Below are 14925 nucleotides of genomic sequence, written 5' to 3'. Positions count from 1 at the left end.
GACTGAATTCAAACCCATGTAGTCTCTCTGGGCTTCAGTTCTCCATGTGTAAAAACAGGGGTGATTGTATTACCCTACCTCACAGGGCTATTCTGAGGTTACACACGTACATTCCAAGACAGCAAGGTACTCTGATGTTATGGCAAGGAGGGACAGATATTTCAATTTTCCATTGTCATCTAAAAATCAATACAAACCCTTCCAAAATGAGACGGAGTATATGCAACAACTATATTACATTTTTCAGTGGTGTATTTCTAGCAGGAAATCATTGTATCCTTAAACTCCATGGGTGAAATTCTGGCCCCATTGCAGTCTCTGGAAAACTCCTGCTGACTTCTATGGGACCTGTATTTCCATGCAGTATTAATCCTGCAGGATTCATGTTTGATTTGAAGGCCATGAAAGGATTGTATTTTTGTTTAAAGCAGAAAATTACCATGAAGGTGGATCATTTTATAGGATATAGCATATGTCAGGGGCAGGAGAAAAGAGTATGGCTTCCCACTCTAAGATGTAGAAAAAATGTATTCTAAAAATGTGTTGTACTAAAGTGGCATGAGAGCTTTCCAATAGATGGAAAGAAGTGTTCTGCTAAATCTGGATGCCTGGATTCAGTGCCATGTATTTAGGTTTGGTATAGTCAAATTTCACACATCATGGAAATTTTTAAAGGTTACTTGAATTCTGTGGCTATTACCTAGGTTAGGACCCAGTCCATGAGTGCTCATCATTGAATGTGAGAGACAAGGTGGGCGAGGTTAACATCTTTTATTGGACCAACTTCTGTTGGAGAGAGAGACAAGCTTTCAAGCCACACACAACTCTTCTTCAGGTCACTGAATGTAGCACTTAGCAATGAGCCGTCCCATTCACATGAGGATGTTCATGCCCAGGCTTGACAACAATGGTAATCATCCATGCCAATAAAAGCACTATGACTGGTAAAGAGTTGTCAGGATCAGGCCTTTAGTGATTTCATTTCAGTGTCACACCTCAACTATCTGTTTCAAAGGTAGATCCCCACACTAGGAAACAATTCAAGGTTAATATGTAAAAATAAAATTGGTGTTAAAGTAAGGTTTGTTTCTGCAGTGTATTCACAAGGCTTATTTACTACTAATATTGTGAAAAGAACAGGTATTGCATGACTTCTGGATCATGCAGTTCTGCCTCATATTTCAAGAAATGATGTTTTCAGAGAAAGTAACCCTCAAATATATACAGCTGGCGTTTGCTTCCTGAGCAGTATGTGCTTTCAGAGTGCTGCTTCTCAAGGTTACTGCTGGAGGGCATGTTTCCCAAAGGTAGAGAAGTGACAACTGGCACCTTGTGACTTTCACAGAACCCCACTGAAGTGTTCTGCCTGACATTTATTAATGTCCCTTGGTATAGTGCGAAAAAAACTCTCCATTTTACTGTTAGAAAACAATTTATAAAAAAGGGATAGTCACTTTAAATGTTATAAACAACTCAACTTTCTTGCTATCTATAAAACACAAATAGTGTCCTGTGCGCAATGCTCCAGCAAGAGGTACTCAGTATTTATGCCATTTCCATACCACTGCCTTCAGTTCAGGATGTACAATTGAGAAGCCAATATGGAATAAAACTTGTCTGAGGAGTTCATATATTTTAAAAAAGGGAGCTACATTTCTTTTTCCTTCACCAGACATAGAATTAATATATTAGTTATTTTCCAAATGCCCATCCCCATGGTATCTGGGCAGTATTGTAAAGACTTTCCATTATGGGTTGCTACCACTGTGTAGAATTTTGCCACAAATATGCAGATATAACTGTAGCTGCAAAAATCTGCTAATAAACATGCCATTCCGTTACCAGTGTACCTTGTTTAGTAAAATGATAGATAAGTTGAGCTTTGTTGCTTCATGTTTAGTAACAGAGCTGCTGACTATATTCTGACACTTTAACTTCTTGTGCACTTCTTCAAATCATGTCAAAGTTTGTGAAAGTTCACGATACAAAAACATCCTATAGAAAAACAGCTTGGACTCAGTCCTGTATTTCAAATTCAGGCAGAAAATTTGCTTTTGTAATTTGGGGAAGAGGAGGAAAACCCATTATTTAAACTAAATGGAAGATCAGCACACGTGTCTTCATATATAACTGATGAATTTTCTCTTGACTAAAGCAGACTGCACTGCTGAGAGGAAGCAAACAAGCAAGTGCATGTCTACTGCAAAAGTAGCCTGAATGCTGGTTGAACAGTGAGTTTAATTAATTTGTCTTCAAGGAATATTTTTCACACAGCTTGAAGATGAAAGATTAGTGGGATCTTGTGACTATCCACCCAAAGTTTAAATGATGTTTAAGTTATTGCTGGATGAAAACCACAAGGCAATTTAATAAAATTATGATGAATTCACTAAATTTCATCAGAAGGAAGAGATCAAAGTTTTATGGCATATTGCTGGTTTCACAACTGCCATGATCAGGTGTTTCTAAAATCAGGTGAAGCAGGAAATGTGTTATAAAGAATTAATGAATGTGTTTCTGTCGCTTTACATTTAACACAGCCAAACCCAAACTGCCCCTCTTTCTTCCCAAGCCTTCCTATCTCTCTCCACTGCTCCATCACTACTGAGCATGCCATCAGACTCCCAGTCACTCCGGCCCACAATGCCGGTGTCATCGTCAAACTCCCCTCTTTTTAACTGGCGCAACCAGCCCATTTTCAAATCTCACTGCTTTGTCCTCCAAAACATTTCCCTCTGCCTTGTGTCTCTGCCCACATCACTAGAACTATCATTCAGGTTCTCGTTGTTCAGAGCTACCCAGAGGAAGCCATTGTAGTGCACAATAAGGCCTTTTCCTGATCCTATGAACCCAGGAAATATGCTGCTTAAATAACAGACGTTGACCACTCTCATAGTGCTTATTTCCCATCTGAGCTGCTGACACGCCCTCTGCCTGAACTAATCTGTAAAACCACTACTCTGTCCTCCTCTGAATCTCTCCTCAAGATCCACTTTTGATAAGTGTAACAGTGAAAGGAACACACACATCAGAATATTCTTGTCAGAATACTCAGTTACACTCATCACTGTTAATGTTCCCAGTTCTGGAGGCCACATTTTAAAAAGGCTGATAAGTTGCAGACAATTTGGAGAAAAGCCACATGAATGATTAAAAGATTCGGAAGTATGCCTTAAAGTGGGAGACTCAAGGAGATCGATCTATTTAGCTTGTCAAAGAGAAAGTTAAGAGGTGACTTGTGTGATGCACTCTATAAGATTTTATAAAAATATGCTAATGAGTGTGAATATAATGTAACTAAAATATGCTTCATGCAAAAGGTCTCTTCTAAGGTATCATTACAAAGCTTATAATCTACTGAGTGTGGTCATCCTATTTGTATAAATGTATCACTCTTGTATCTGAAACTAGAAATATGAAATATAACTCTGAGGGCCTTTTGTAGTTATGCAAAATGTGGGCCATTAATGGTGGTTTGGAATCTTGATGGCTCCCATCAGCCAGGGCAATTGATTGTAGATGGCTCTGATTGCAAACAGGCCTTTTTGTGAGTCAGGCTGGGAGGAATGGAGGCTTGGGGTCTCACAGGAAATGTGACCATGTCACCTGGTACTGAAATCCATCTTAAACCTGGTGCTTTTCCATCTTAAACCTGGTGCTTTTCCATTTAGGCGGGGGGGAAGAAACCCAGAGAGACAAAGGATTCCTGCCTCGTGCCAAAGCCATATAAGGGGGTGGAACAGTACAAAGGAGGCAGCTATCATGAGAAATCCCCTAGCTACCACCTGAGCTGGAACAAGGGCTGTACCAGGGGAAAGGATTGTGCCCAGACTAGGAAGGTGTCCAGTCTGTGAAAGAAACTTATTGAAACATCTCTAAGGGTGAGATTTTATCTGTATTCAGTTTTTATTACTGTACTAAACTTAGACTTGCGTGTTTTATTTTATTTTGCTTGGTAATTCACTTTGTCTGTTACTACTTGGAACCATTTAAATCCTACTTTCTGTATTCAATAAAATCACTTTTTACTGATTAATTAACCCAGAGTATGTATTAATACTTGGGGGAGAGGGGCAAACAGCTGTGCATATCTCTCTGTCAGTGTTATAGAGGGCAAACAATTTATGAATTTACCCTGTATAAGCCTTATACAGGGTAAAATGGATTTACTTGGGGTTTGGACTCCATTGGGAGGTGCGCATCTAAGTGTTAAAGACAGGAACACTTCTGTAAGATGCTTTCAGTTAAGCCTACAGCTGTTAGTGGACATGGTTCAGACCTGGATCTGGGTTTGCAGCAGGCTAGGGGGTCTGGCTCAAACCAGGCAGGGCACTGAAGTCCTAAGCTAACAGGGCAGGAAAGCAGGCAGAAGTAGTCTTGGGACATCAGGTGGCAGCTCCCAGGGGGTTTCTGTAATCCAACCTGTCACAACTTGATTACAATCTGTAAGTACCTATGTAACCCACACACCTCCTGGCTGTGGTAGTTTGTCCCCTCTAGTGGCACCGAGAGCACTTAGATTAATGAGTATTCTACAACCTTAGCTAAAGGCCCTGTGGCTTTTAGCTCATGCATTTAGCTCTTGAGGTCCCAAATTCAATCCTGCCCGCTGATGACTGGGGTCTGTGGGTGTTACACCTACATGGGGAATAAAAATTTGATAATGAGCTCTTCAATCTAGCTGAGAAAGTTATAACAATATCCAGTGGCTGGAAGTTGAAGCTTGTCAAATAAAAGTGGAAATAAGGTGCAATTTGCGGGGGGGGGGGGGCAGGGGTGTAATTAGCCTTTTGAACAATTTACCATGTGGATTCCTCATCATCTGGAATTTTTAAGTCAAGATTGGATGTTTTTTTCTAAAAGATATGTTGTAGTGCAAACAAGAATTAATTCAGGGACATCCAATGGCCTGTTTGGATAGGAGGTATGAGCAGATGATCGCAACGGGAAAATGGGATTAATACAACCTCAGAATGTCGCTGGTGAAGTACCTGCAATCATTTTTAACTAATTTTTGAAAAACTGACGAGACTTCAAATGGACTGTCTTTTTAATTCTGATTCTCAAAGATTTTCTTGGGAAAATAATTTACATACGAATTTCACTGGGAACATAAAGTTTCAGTCAAGATTACTTTTAAATTAGATTAAAGATGAAAACAAAACGAGAAAGAATAAATATAAAATCTTCCTAAGAGAGAAACCAGAGTATCTCTCATTTTGTAAGATCCTCCATCTTGAATCCTCTCACAGGCAGACATCTTACATTTAAAGGTGCATTACACAAGAAAACAGAATAATAACTACACACAGCACAGGGCTGAGTCCTGCAGACTTCATGCAGGCAAATAGTCCTTTCTTGTGTAAAAACAACTTGGGTAATTGTTGCAGGATTGGACCCAGGTTCTGTAATTTTCTTATGGAGCCAATGAACCAATTTTTTTCCTATCATAATATCTTTTCTGAACATAACATGTTTTATAGGTCATACTTCAAGGTAAATTCAAAAGAAATTAGTTTGGCAGGCAATATAAAACTACATATAAACCTGGATAAATTGGCAGTATGCACCTAGCATTAATTAAAATTAGTGATTGAGTTATAAACAAAGAACAGAAAACATAACCATCACTTCACATAAATGTCTGTCTAGTTAGTATTTATATTTTCTTTACACAAAACCCTTCCACTTAATCACACTAATTTAATTTTCTTCCTGTTAACTTCCAGATATTTCACAAGATTACCTGACTTGACATAGAATCTTCTGATGGAAATTAAATTTTATTTGTCTTAGGGGCAGAAATTCTTCAGTTAGTTTCAGCCAGAGGTCCCATGAGGTAGTTGATTTGTCATCCACACTTTGCACAGAATACTTTATGAGCTCACTCCAGTAAATAATAGAGGCAAGCTACATCTTCCCATTTAATTTTAATTTTACTGATATATTTCAGGACCTAATAGAATATGCTGATTAGATATTTGTGTCAGATCACACTGGATCTTGGGTCCCAGGAATTGGGTCTTAGGCCTTGAGTATGCATTACTGAAATCAACACTATTGTCTTCCCTGGGCGCAGGATCAGGCCCTTGGTTTATATCAAGCAAAGCTGCTCAGTAATTTTCCACTGGAATGACTTTCCAAAGGAGAGCATAGTTTCCGCAACATCTAACTTTTCTGTAGGAAAACTTCAATTTAGGGTGCTAAAGGAGTTGGCGGATGTGACTGCAGAGCCATTGGCCATTATCATTGAAAACTCATGGTGATCAGGTGAGGTCCCAGATGACTGGAAAAAGGCTAATGTAGAGCCCATCTTTAAAAAAGGGAAGAAGAAGGATCCAGGGATCTACAGGCCAGTCAGCCTCACCTCTGTCCCTGGAAAAATCATGGAGCAGGTCCTCAAGGAATCAATTTTGAAGCACTTTGAGGAGAGGAAAGTGATCAGGAACAGTCAGCATAGATTCACCAAGGGCAAGTCATGCCTGACTAACCTAATTGCCTTCTATGATGCAATAACTGGCTCTGTGGATGAGGGGAAAGCAGTGGACGTGTTATTCTTTGACTTTAGCAAAGCTTTTGATATGGTCTCCCACAGTATTCTTGCCAGCAAGTTAAAGGAGTATGGGCTGGATGAATGGACTATAAGGTGGATAGAAAGCTGGCTATATTGTTGGGCTCAATGGGCAGTGATCAGTGGCTCCATGCCAAGTTGGCAGCCAGTATCAAGTGGAATGCCCCAAAGATCGGTCCTGGGGCCAGTTTTGTTCAATATCTTTATTAATGATCTGCAGGATGGTGTGGATTGCACCCTCAGCAAGTTTGCAGATGACACTAAACTGGGAGGAGTGGTAGATACACTGGAGGGAAGGGATAGGATACAGAGGGACCTAGGCAAATTGGAGGATTGGGCCAAAAGAAATCTGATGAGGTTCAACAAGGACAAGTGCAGGGTCCCGCACTTAGGAAGGAAGAATCCCATGCACTGCTACAGACTAGGGACTGCTACAGACTAGGTAGGCAGCAGTTCTACCAAAAAGGAACTAAGGGTTATGGTGGACGAGAAGCTGGATATGAGTCAACAGTGTGCCCTTGTTGCCAAGAAGGCTAGTGGCATTTTGGGCTGTATAAGTAGGAGACTTGCCAGCAGATTGAGGGACGTGATCATTCCCCATTTGGCATTAGTGAGGCCTCATCTGGAGTACTGTGTCCAGTTTTGGGCCCCACACTACAGGAAGGATGTGGAAAAATTGGAAAGAGTCCAGCACAGGGCAACAAAAATGATTAGGGGGCTAGAGCACATGATTTATGAGGAGAGGCTGAGGGAACTGGGATTGTTTAGTCTGCGGAAGAGAAGAATGAGGGGGGATTTGATAGCTGCTTTTAACTACCTGAAAGGGGGTTCCAAAGAGGATGGCTCTAGACTGTTCTCAGTGGTAGCAGATGACACAACAAGGAGTAATGGTCTCAAGTTGCAGTGGGGGAAGATTTAGGTTGGATATTACAAAAAACCTCTTTCACTAGGAGGGTGCTGAAGCACTGGAATGGGTTACCTAGGGAGGTGGTCGAATCTCCTTCCTTAGAGGTTTTAAAGGCCTGGCTTGACAGAGCCCTGTCTGGGATGATTTAGTTGGGGATTGGTCCTGCTTTGAGCAGGGGGTTGGACTAGATGACCTCCTGAGGTCCCTTCCAACCCTGATATTCTATGATTCTTTTACTATTGCTGTTCCTTGTTCCATTACATTAATTGAAATTAATAACATTTAAAAAAATGTAAAATATTAAAATTGCCAAGGAAATTGTACATTAGATTTGTCACACATACTTAATTTTGGCAGTATTATATGAAATATATTAATATTTTTAAAAAGCTGTCTTGCAAAAGAATCTACAAATCTCTCTATATATAGGGATTTCTTTTAAGATAAACAATATGGGTTTATTCTAATTCTCTTCAACCCTGCTTGTTATCACCTCAATTAAGGTTCAATTAAGCTAATTTTCCTTTGATTATTTTCTGTCATAGCAAGATCTGTCCATATTTTTCAAATCATGGAGTTGCCATGCTGTTTAGCACATCTTGTTTTTTGTTGTCTGTAGTTTACTGCAATTCCTTTAGAGCTTCCAAAAAGGTCATGAACTACTCTGCTCTTTTGACAACTGAAATCTCTGACTTTCTTCAGCTATTTTCTTGATGATCCTTCCATTGCATAAATTATAGTAATGGTATATTAATACTGCTGGAGTTCTCTGTCCATGCACTCCATGCATCTGAAGAAGTGGGTTTTTTACCCATGAAAGCTTATGCCCAAATAAATCTGTTAGTCTTTAAGGTGCCACTGGACTCTTTGTTGTTTTTGTGGATACAGACTAACATGGCTACCCCTCTGATACTTATCTTTAAATGGACTGTGGGTTAGCTTAAATGAGGCTATCCTCTCTCAGAGTTGAAGGAATTGCTGACTAAGTGTAATCAGTGGTTGTTGTTTTTTTCTTTTCTGAAAAGCTTCTTTTCTACAAAGTTGTATCCCTTTGGCCATCTGTGCTCCTATAAGCAAAATATAATGGTTTCTTCTGATTCAGATGCCAGTGACAATCTTGCCTTTCTAGTAGAAATCCACAACCTCTTATGGAACTTGGACTCCTTTTCCCTCTTAGAGATTATGACAATGGTGGACATCAAATTAGGGTCCACCTGGGTCTGCCACATGGGCCTTCTGAAACCACTATGCTACAAAAGCTATTTTTTCTTGTTTGAGTACATAAGGTTATCTAAAACAACAAAGCTTATAGTGGCATACAGGTACATAACACAATAAATGGCCTTTGTGATGTACTGCTAATTTTGAATATTCTGAAACATACCAGTTTCAGTGCTCACTCAGGTATGAGACTCCACAGCTTCCTTTGGCTGGTAACTGCAGCCAATGGGAGCTGCAGGGGCAACACATGTGGGTGCGGGCAGCGCATGGAGCCCCCTGCTCCTTCCCAAGGGCCACAGGGATGGGACGGCCACTTCTGGGAGCAGCGTGGGGCCAGGGCAGGCAGGGAGCCTACCTTAGCCCTGCTGTGCTGCCGACCAGAAGCCACCTGAGGTAAGTGCCTCCAGCCCAAAGCCTGCACTCCGCACCCTCTCCAGCACCCTAATCCCCTGCTCCAGACCAGAGCCCCCTCCAGCACCCAAACTCCCTCCCAGAGCCCGTACCCCACACCGTCTCCCACATCCCAGCCCGGTGAAATTGAGTGAGGGTGGGGGAGAACCAGCGATGGAGGAGGGATGGAGTGAGCAGGGCCGGGCCTCGGGAAAGGGTGGGGCAGGGGTGGGACCTCTGGGAAAGGGCAGGACAAGGATGTTTGGGTTTCTGTGATAAGACCTTTGGCAACCCTAGATTTGCATCTCCATTGATACTAGGAATAGCAACTTGTGAGTGGACATACTGGGAGTGTAACAGAAGGCATAGACATGGCTGAGATTTCGAATGAAATCCTGAAGTCAAAGAAGTTTTGTCCATAGGGCCAAGATTTCACCCTAGAATGTACAATGTAAGGATTATGAACCAAATTCCCATTCAGGCATATAGATAATGCTCTGTGTCAGACTGCATTCCTTATCGTTAGAGAAGATACCATCTCTGCTGTAGCTCAGAATTGGTTTAACTTTGGGGGGAAAAGTTTTCAAGTTGCAGTGGGGGAGGTTTAGGTTGGATATTAGGAAAAACTTTTTCACTAGGAGGGTGGTGAAACACTGGAATGTGTTGCCTAGGGAGGTGGTGGAATCTCCTTCCTTAGAAGTTTTTAAGGTCAGGCTTGACAAAGCTCTGGCTGGGATGATTTAATTGGGGATTGGTCCTGCTTTGAGCAGGGGGTTGGACTAAATGACCTCCTGAGGTCCCTTCCAACCCTGATATTCTATGATTCTATGAATGTCATCATATCCGAAATAATAGTCTTTGTGACAGAAGGGAAAAATCAGAAGGGAAGGAGAAGAATTATAATGGCATTTTCACTCTTGCATAGCTGTCTGCAATAATAACAATGGCATTTTCAAGCCTGCAAAGCTGACTATAATAATTATGGCACATCTTCAGTCCTGCATAGATGTCCATAGGAAGTGATATGGATTCAGGCAAAAATGCATTCATAGTCTAGCCGTGATTCCTGTTGAATAACTTGGCTGCCTAGAGAAGACATTTGGCTTCCTGTAAAGGGATGTCTGTGTAATTATTGCTACACTGGGCATCACTATCTATACTGATGTTTTGAGAACCTTTCAAACAAGAATTTGGCGCAATTAGTCTTTTGTGACATTTAGGATTCCGTTGACAGATATTCCCATTAGTTCTAGGACCTTTTCTTCTAGTAAGTGGTTTTGTAAGCACTAGAAAAATAATTTTTCTAAAATAAAACATTTAGCCATTTAATTTCAGTATTAAGTAACTGAACAGCATGGAGGCTTTTCATGCTCTTCCATACTGATTTTCCAGTCTGAAAATCTTTGTTCTGAAAAGAAGGCAGAAGTAATTTGCAACATATCCTGTTCCTGATACCAAACATAGTTTTACTTAACTCTATCTTTGTCACAGAAATTCTAGATATAAATTGAGTAGCTAACATGTTCTTTAGGTTATGAACATAATTTGAATTCTTAAAGATCTCCAGTGCTAATTTTAATAAAAAGGAAAATAATGATCAAGATAACTTACTATCTAGCAGTTGGAAATTGTTTAAAAATTCCATATCTCCAAATGTGAGATTTTTATTAAATTTTGTATGTCTTTCTGACTTCTAACTGAGAAGGTGTTATTCATGTACGCTGCCTAATGAAGACCTAATGCTTAGACATCAAGTGGCATTGTCATCAGAAAAAATCACGTGTCTAGCAGCATTAAGGAAGACAGAGGATATGTGGCAGACAAAGGAAACAGGGAATCAAACAACTGTGCCCTTCCACTAGAAGGATGTATTATTTTACATATGTTGGCAAAGTTCACTGAGGTAATGAGATCAGAAAGGAAAAAGACAGCAGGGTTGAATGACAGCTGGGATAGTTAACCAGAAAATTCCTTGTAGTTAAGACTAAATAAATAATACAGGAAGAATACTAGGAAACTGGTCTAAATCACACCTGGCCAGGCCCTTGTCTCTCTCCAAAATACAGGGTAAACAAAAGCTACTTTTGTTCCACCCCTCTGTTTCTGCACTGAGTGCAGGACAGGCAGGGCTAAGAATTGAAGCCAAGGGGTTCCAATATCTAAGAGGTTTCCTTAAAGTGGCATACATTAAGAAGGACTCCCCTACCTCTTTTGCTCCCCAGTAACATCAGCTACTGTTTCCACCTCCCTGCTGGCAGGTTACTTAATGGTATGATTTCAGATATATTGGCCTATATACCTATGCCTGCAGGGTGACAAATTGGATAAATCCTTATAAATAAATTGTATAATATCCATCATTTGGCTTCCCTTTTCCTAAACATTTCTAAAGGCAGAACCCCAGTGACTGTGACATCAACTGAGTTACATTATCCCTTAGTAAACCACAATTCCCTTGGATTATCCAGTTACTAGCAAATGCTGAAGTAATGCTGTTGAAAGTCTTAAACAAATGTATCTATTTATTTTTTGATATCTTGGATTTATCTTTGGAAAGGCTATCCTACTGTTGAGAAAAGCCCTGATAATTCATGACTGTAAAAACTACATTGGGACATCAGAAAGCTTTTCTCCTAGAAAGGTTAAACATAAGCTATTTTGTTCCAATATTATACGTTCAACTTAGAAAACAGGCAATTAGGTCACTTTGTAAAATGGGTCTGCCCTTTAAATATTTCCATTTGTTAAAAATGTTGGTATGATTTTGATTTGGAATCACTTCACGCTGCTCATTTAGCTGTCATTGATGCTTTTTTTTTTTTTTTTTTTTTTGCCTTAGTCACAAAGTTGGCTTGTCTCAGATACAATGTTGTAAAATGGCAGGAAAAGTTTGGGAAGGTATTTTGATCTAATTGACCAATGAACTCATGCTGTTGAAGAAAGTGATGATAATAGTATAAACATGCTACATATGTAGTATATCAACTGAATAATTCACAATGATACATTGTGTTGAAAAGCAAAGAACGTTCATGTCATATTGACAAGTTAGAAATTAGTTCGAACTCTGTTTGCACCTGGTTAAATTGTACTGAGAGTTGTTTTCTGTACTCTGCTTGTCTGCACTTTGAGTTTGACTTTGTGTGGTCTGTCACTTTCTTTGTTGAGAGACCACCTCTTTTCCTGTGATAACCAGATGGCTGAGATGACCTTAGAAACTTGAACTGACAGTTCCTTGCTTTAAAACTTGAGCCTACAAAGCCCTTAAGGACATGCTTAACTTGAAGCACACGAGTAATGGGACTGTTCACATGCTTAAAGTTTAGCACATCCTTAAGTGCTTTACTAAAGTGAGGCCTTAACCCAGAGGAGGCTTTTGGCAGGGCATTCTCAGTGAGGGGCTGCCCTGGGTTCTGGAACTTTGACTCTTTTCCTCTCCCTTAGCCTGACACACCCTCAATCTGCTTGAGGATAGAGCATGCTACAAGGTCTGTCAATTATCTCAGGATTTTGAGAAGAGGGTGAGTAAAGAAGAGGATTTACGATAATTTGTATTTAATCTTGAATAAGGAATTTGATGTTTATTTAATAAGGTTAGTAAATGATTTTAGTGTGCATGTGCCTGGAGCAGTACATAGGACATTTAAAACGATACCTGTATATACATGTGACACGATGGTTGATGATTTACTGGAGAATGGCTGCTGCTCTTAGGGCTACACAATAGCATTCTCTACTCAATTGCCTCTTGCAGCAGATTGCCTCTTCTGAAGTGAGCAACTCCTTTTGTTACAGTAGACACTACTGGGCCAAATTCAGACCTGATATAAGAGAGGCACTCTCCAAATTGCGAGTGTAACAGAGTTATGTCCTTTTACAACAGAACTGAATTTGGCCTTCTGTATTTTCTCTGTGAAACACACATGAACTATGCGATCTTTATGGCCATCTCCCTTTCACGAAAAGGCTAATGGCATTTAAAATGTTGACAAATTGTATGTAATCACATAAATAAAACCTGAGGTAATGCAAAGACATGATAGGGCAGAGTCAAGTTTGTTCTTTCGCAGTTCCTGACCTTTAAATTCTCAACTGTGCTACCTTAATGGTGTAATGTCTTTGGCTGAAACCTAGGACTACCTGCTCAGTTAGCAATATGGGTCTCAAATAGACCTGCTATATAAGAAGGAAGAACACTTCAGTAGTTAGGCCTCTGGCTAAGGACCTAGAAGACCCAGGCTCAATTCACTGCTCTGCGATGGACTTTCTGTATGACCTTGGGCAAGTCCCTTAGTTTTCTAAGCTGTAAAATGTGGATAATAGAGCTTCCCTATCTCAGAGGAATGTCCTGGAGCTAAATACATTAAAAGACTGTGATGTGGTTTGAGAGCTTCTGATAAAAATGCTATATAAGAAATTGTTTAAAAAATACTATTACAGCAAAACATTTCAGATTTCCTATAATGAAAGGATGAGGAATGAACTTTAAAAGCAGATAATGACCTTGTGGTATTCTCTTTTCTCTGAGGACTGGCTGTTTGCCCTAACCCCCTGTGATGTTTCAGGGATCACTCAGACGGGTAAGGGGTTCTGCCACCACCTGCTCTGTAACTTCGGAGGCCTTTGTGCTGTGCAGCTATGGTTCAGATCCCTGACACTATTAGCCATCCCACAAGCATAAGGTCTCACCCTGCTCTCACCAGCCCAGTTACTTCTTGTAGGGTGATATCAACAGCCCGTCCAATTCCAAGTCTCCCCAAATATGCCCTCCCTGAGTTTTAAGTTATCAGAGGCTCAGATGGTTCCACTCTGGGTCATTATCCCTGAGGGCATGAACCCCCCCGCCACACCCCAGTTATGAGCTCCCTTTGGTGCACACACACACACACACACACACACTCCACACACACTCCACACAGTTTGCACCATAGGTGCTGACTCCGTGGGTCTCCAGGGCTGGAGCACCCACGGGGAAAAAATGGTGGGTGCTTAGCATCCCACCGGCAGCCCCACAATGAGCATCTCTCCCTCCCCCTCCCCTCAGTGCCTCCTGTCTGCCAGCGGGCCCTGCCAATCAGCACCTCCCCCTCCCTTCCTGCACCTTCTACCCGCCACAATCAACTGTTTTGTGACGTGCAGGAAGCTGGGGGGAAGGGAGGAAGAGCAAGGACATGGCACACGCAGGAGGAGGGGGTGAAATGGGGTGGGAAGAGGTGGGGAGGAGGTGTGGCCTTGAGGGAAGGGGAGGAGTGGGGGTGGGGCCTGGGGCAGAGCCAGAAGTGAAGCACCCCCCAGCACAATGGAAAGTTGGCACATGCGTTTTGCACACCAGAGACCTGTTGGGGATGAAAATAAACAAAAAGTTTATTTAATAAAAACAACCCAGACTCAAAGATGAAATAGTAAGGGAGCTCAAGCACATACAGGTTACACAGAAAATAAACATAAAGACGAAACCTCAGGCTTTACACTTCCATATTAGATAAAATCCCTTTTATAATAAGAGTTACCCTATTGCCTTAAAAGAGTTTCCCAGTGTAGCCCCCTAGTTGTAGGAGAGATCCAGCATTCACGGACAGACTCCTGCCTCAAAACTGTCCCCCAAGTTCTGGATAAGAAACCCTAATTTCCAAACCTGCCTTTAAAAGCCTTTTTAAAAAACTTTTTTCTCCCTTCTCGGTCCACAGTGACTCATGGTGAATCAGAGTGAGGAAACTCCTTCCTGATTTGATGCGCAGGGTCTGGGGAGCCAGGGTATTCCTTTTAATTTTGAGTTGTCTCCAGGTCTTCCCATTAACTCTAATGGTCCATCATTGTCCTTTCCTGGGCTGGACAA

Source organism: Eretmochelys imbricata, chromosome 3, assembly GCF_965152235.1.
Source record: "Eretmochelys imbricata isolate rEreImb1 chromosome 3, rEreImb1.hap1, whole genome shotgun sequence".
NCBI classification, from domain to species: Eukaryota; Metazoa; Chordata; order Testudines; family Cheloniidae; genus Eretmochelys; species Eretmochelys imbricata.
Note: the sequence above shows the minus strand (reverse complement) of the source record.